Source organism: Kryptolebias marmoratus, linkage group LG11 (genome assembly GCF_001649575.2).
Source record: "Kryptolebias marmoratus isolate JLee-2015 linkage group LG11, ASM164957v2, whole genome shotgun sequence".
Classification (NCBI taxonomy): Eukaryota; Metazoa; Chordata; class Actinopteri; order Cyprinodontiformes; family Rivulidae; genus Kryptolebias; species Kryptolebias marmoratus.
In genome coordinates, this window is record NC_051440.1 from 14,906,974 (window position 1) to 14,913,026 (window position 6,053).

Here is a 6,053-nt window from a genome sequence, read left to right on the forward strand (position 1 = left end):
GGCGAAGATCCTGGGTCCTCCAGCAAGACAACGACCCAAAGCACACAGGCCTGGTTGAAAGGGAAAAAATGGACTGTTTTAAAATGGCCAGCAATGAGTCCTGATCTCAATCCAATTGAAAATCTTTGGGTGGAGCTGAAATCTGCCATTGGCGAAAGGAACCCTGCAAATGTACAAGAGCTTGAGCATATTGCAAAAGAAGTGTGGGAGAAAATGCCACCCGAGAAGTGCAAGAAGCTTATAGATGAATATAAGAAACGTTTGGAGGCCGTCATTGCTGCCAAAGGCTGTGCAACCAAATATTAAAGAGGGGTGTCAATATTAGTGCACATGCTGGTTTTCTGTTTTGTCCTTTGGAATTAAAATATTTAAGTTGAAATGGTAATTGTCTTTGTTAAATTACTTTGGACCTGAAATTGAAAGATTCTGCTGATATAAGTTTTGAACATTTCCATTTATTTCTGAAGATATTCACTCAGCTATGCAAATCATGAAGAGGTGCCAATAATGTTGAGCAGGACTGTATATATCAGTGCTCTCAGTGTCTCATGAGTGTCAGAGCACCATGGACTTCAGCAGTTTGTAATAACAGGAAATGTTTAAATCTAAAATTTGTCTTTGCACATGCAATGCTAGAGCAGCAGTTGCCATTCTTTATACAACTGTAGGATTCAACATAAGAGACAAACACTCTGTTCAAAGTAGGCCAATTACCAGTCATATGAATAAAGACATTAATGCAATGTGGCAGAGCCCGAGAAGCAAAGGCAGGGTGTCTTCCTTCAGCTAATATGAACTCAGAGGGGACATGTAAACAAGTCCTTCCATTACATAATCTGTCCTTTCCTCCAAAAAGCATCTTTTATTTTACACATCCATTTCTCCTCATTGCCTCTGTTTCATGACCAGAGCAGAGACGTCGTCAGAGTCCGCGTTTTCTCAACGCTTCAGTCGCTGAACCTGGAAATAAAGTGTTGCAGGTAAAGATTTTCCCCAAAGGAGCAGATGCTGAAAGGAACCAGCAGAGGTCATTGCCAATATGGTCTCCCCCAGCGCTTAGTCACTGTTAAATTCAATCTAAAGATGACAGATGCCACCTGTCTGTGATGAGTTAGATGCGTCAGTTTAAGATCCATACGCTGACCTTTACTGCCTCTGTTCAGAGGGTCCATCATCAGGGCTATCAATAGGGACTAATGAGACTTAATGGTCCAGTCCTGGCAGAGTGCCATCACTTACACTACAGCATCGTGCTCACGAGGCCCGGGTTACACAACTGTCGACAACCGCTCTCAGTGAAAACATTATTATATTGTGTTTTCCAAGAGGATGATTCTCACTTGCGGTGCGAGAGGTCCTGGGCTTAAATCCCGGACGAGACCCCAATTTATGTTATGGCACGGCTCTTTTGGCCGCAATATAAAATGAAGTCTGAACATAAAACAGCTTTGTTATTAAAACCAGCTAATCTAAGTTAAAACGCCTCAACAAGGCAGAATGCCGGACAACCAGCAGCCACAAAGTCATGCCCTAAATCCACACCTCACAGGTGGAGTCGGTAAAGTCAGTAAGGCAGAACAGAGGTGATGCAGTGCCACTTCTTGGCCAATAAAGACGTAAAGAGGCATCACAACAACAGCCCCTTAAACACAACTGACCCAGGAACTGTGAACCCATATCCCAGTGTTCACTGCGTCAGATCTTTTCTTCTTTGGAGAACAACGCAAGCAGATAAAAAAAGGATAAAGTTAACCAAATCAAATGGTTTTCAATGAGGTTCTGTTCAGGAATTGTCTGTTTTATTTCTTATAAACCACAAGCGATGAATGCTGTGGTGAAAAGCAGGAACCTACCCTTTATAAAAAAAAGAAACAAAGACGATGCTGTAATTGTTGGAGCCGAAAGCTGCTTCTGCTCTCAGTGCAGCTTGTAGCTATCTTTAGCTTGTATCTTCCCTTCAGAATGCAGTTATGAACAAATTTGGACACTTGGGGGAGCTTTTATGTGTCCTCGTGCAAAAATGTGCAGGCTCACTAAGGCTTGCACGGAGTGATTGAGCCGTGAACCGAGAAAAAACGTCGACTCCTGTTATTAACAAAGCCAGATCAAGCATGCTGGATCTTAACATCTGCATTTCACGCTGTATGTGAGCGGTGCATGTGGATGGTCAGCATTATGACACACGGTGGATGCATGCCCCCCCACCACCACCACACACACCCCCCCTCCTGATTGTGGCCTTCAGAGCGAAGCTGCAGCGCCAGGATTAATAAGCCTCGCGCAGTCTGCTTCGGTTAGACTCAAAGCCATAAGGAAGCTGAGCAGTTGCTGCCTGCAGTGCATAACAACGGCTCCAAATCTGATAGAAATAGACAAGGTAGTGTGAGGGTGTGGAGCAAATTCTGTTTCCTTTTAACTTTCAGTGCAAAGTGCCATTAAAAAAAATCACTGAATTCTTACACAACACAAACACACAAGATTTTCATTTATTATTGAATTAGCTTTAAACGATTATGCCGAAATAAAATCATTAGTTCTGGTACATAACAATATTTCAGAAATTGATATTACCCTAAGCTAAGTTGTTATATTTCAATGATATCTGAAATTATGAAAAGATTTACATTCAAAACCAGATAGTTAAACAAAACTGTAAAACTGGAGGTAAAGAAAAACGTTTTTTACTTGTCAAATTACTGAAATAAAAATAAATACGAAGCTTTTTTTTATTTTGGTTTTGAAGGAATGCATATCACCTGCCACCATTCATGCCAGAGTTTTAGACTGAGATTATCTTTTATTGAGAAATGATGGGAATTGTAGCCATTTTGGTCAAACCTCAAAATTGTTATAATCTCATGCGATATTGCAAGATCAGAGTATGTGCTGTGAATGACTCTCAGCTACTACCACATTAAATTTTACCTCAGTATTTGTAAAACCGACTGGGTTATAGCCAATTCTGTGTTGGATAATAATGATTAGCTGTGGTGGCAATCTTGAATTGCGGTGACTCCAAAAGTTAATGAGTTGTAGATGTACATCTAATCATTACTTTTAAAGAGTTTTTTTTAAATCCAACCAGTGGTTCATAAGATGTTTTGCTAACAGACAAATATAGTCGATTTTAACAGTTACTGCTAAAGTTTTAAGCAGACATTTCATGCAATTGAGTTGCACTTAGAGTATCTGCTTTGAATGACTCTCAGCTACTGCCACGTCAAATTTTAGCTGAATATCTGCAGAACTGACTGAATTATAGCCATTTTTGTTTTCTAAGTTCAGCTGGCTTTGGCAGCCATCTTGAATCTGGTTGACCCCCAAGTGTTTTCAGTTGTTGTTATTTTGATGCACATATTGAAAACAGTCACGTCACGTGATTATTCCAGATATTTCTGCACGTTCAGACTGAACTTCTTGGCAGAAACCAGAGTCGTCTCGGTTCGGTGAAAACCAGCAGCAGTTTTTCTGATATTTCTGATAATTTCAGCGTACAGTACAGCGTGCACAGCCTGCCTGGGGGTCAATATCATTTGCACACTCGGGAGGTCCTCTGTCGCCTCTTTAAAGACCCCTCGGAGACTGCAGGAAAAATTTGATTTGAGGACAGTTAAGTGTTACGCTGATTTCTCGAACCCTGGAGTAAAAACAAGCAGATCCACAGAAAGTTTATTAGGAGCTTGGGCTGATCACTCGCACGTCTGAGGTGGAAACTCACGCTCACATGTGCCGACACACGATCCAGAGGAGCAGAAAGAACCTCGGAGAGGGAAGCACAGTTGACTTCCTCTGCCGTTACTCACACCTGCAGTAGGATGCAATCTCCATAGCAACAAGACTTGGCAACACTGTGCAGAGTTGATATTTGAGGTTGTGATCTTTAATACCCCTTTTCGCTCCCTTCTTCTTTTTTTTTTTTTACTGCAGTATGCCGTTGAAGTACAGTCCTCTCTGATTTTTCATCACGGTCTTCATTCCTTAAATAGTCCTTACCTACATGATCATAAATCTGTTTTGAATTTAAACAAACTCAGAAGCAAATCCTAATTATTTGGCCACTTTTTTGTCCCCCTGGCTGCCTGAAAACCAGGTGATCTCTTTTCAAAACCCATAAAAGATATTTGTTAAGTAAATTAGCATATTATGCTCGATGTGTAGAGATATTTAGTAAAATTCAACAATAAAACACATGTGAGAAACAGTACTTTGTCCAATCATTTCCAGCTTTTTCTTAATTAAACTTTGAGCTCTGAACCAACCAGAGGAGACACAATTAGCTGAGCACACCCTAATGCATAATTTTTTTAGTTTGGGACAAACTAAACATTTAAAATAAGACAAAGGAACATTCTGTCAGGCTGTTACCTTAGATATGGATATAAGCTTTGCTCAAAAACTGTTTATGTCATAAGAAATAACACAAAGAAAAAAGAAACACATGGAAGCCATTTTTGTGCAATTATTAAAACAAATAAGAAGTCTGTAGCACTTTTTAAAGGAATGCATATCGCCTGCTGCCTTGCATGCCAGTAGTTTTAAACTTAAATCATAATATCCTGAAAAAATGATGGAGTTTTAGCCTTTTTGATCAAATTTTGAAAATAACATTATGCATATTTGCATAACGCAAAATCTCATGTGATCTGTTGGTGCTCTGAGTATTTGTTGGAGACGACTCTCAGCTACGACCACGCCTAATTTTAGCTCAATATTTGTAAAACTGACTGAGTTAGAGCCACTGTCTTCTTCTCTATTGAGGATTAGCTGTGGTGGCCATCTTGAATTAGGATCCAAAAATGAATCAGTTGTACATTTAATGATTGCTTTCAGTGAGTTCCCTTAAAATCCATCCACTTGTTTGCAAAATATTTTACTAATAAATAAAAAAACCCCACACAATTACATAATTCGCTGTCTTTCATGGGAGCAGGAAGTTTTCTTTATAACAGATAATAATAATAATAATAATAATAATAATAATAATGCAGCTATTTTTGTATCAGTAAGGACTACTACCATCAAAACTTAGCACATCATTACTCTGAAAGGTTTTAGATCCTCTGTGACTATAATATTTGGGAATTCAGATTAAATTATTTAATTAAAAATATATAGTTTCAGTACATAAACTGGCGACTCACACTGTGAAACAAAACAAAACAAAAAACACTCATAACCCTGAAGATATGAGCACTTTATAATTACAACAAGCTGCTGCTGCTGAGCCGAGGCCCCCCAGAGGAGTTTGTCTCACTTCGCAGTGACCTTGAGCGCCCACCTGTGCTGAATTTGTTACCTGTCCGTTTGTTTCCCTCGCCCCTCATTAAAATTCACGTGGCAACCTGCATCAGCCTCCCTCAAGAAATGCAGCCTCATCATGTGGTCATAATGAGCCCTGGGGCCTCGAAGTCCCATCCTCGGGTTGGTCTGTGCGACACTGTCATCTAGTGGGCAAAGAAAAAAAGACAGAAAGAAAGAAAAAAACTCGTTTACTTATATTTTCCTACAGAGTAAATAATTAAAAAAAAAAGAAAAATAAACAACATGCACATACCCATACATATCTTGTTTTTTAGTGAATAAAAAAATAAGTGTAAAATTAACAAAACCATACAAAGTTATGCTGCATTCTAAGCTTCATGTTAAAAACGAATTTAAATATTTTAGGACCAGATTGGACTAATTAACCTTTAAGAAACTCATTAAAACCTTAATTTTATTTAAACAAATAGGACCATTTTTGACAGTCGATGCTGCTGTAGGACTGATTCTTTCACATGTTGAGTATTGCTACGCTACTTTCACAAATAAGTCAAATCTTGTGATTTGTATGTAATATGTTTTTAGAAAGCCTTAAAAGTTTTTGACCAGAAGCTGATTTCATTTTATCACTGTAGTACCTATAACTCTAAAACTGGGTGTGTTAGTAGCTGAGAGTCATCCACATCGCATACTCTGAGCGGTGTTACATCTCATGAGATCCCACAATGTTTCATGAGACCAAAGCAGCTATGACTTCATTCCCTCTCAGCAGGATTTTATTTTAAAGCTCT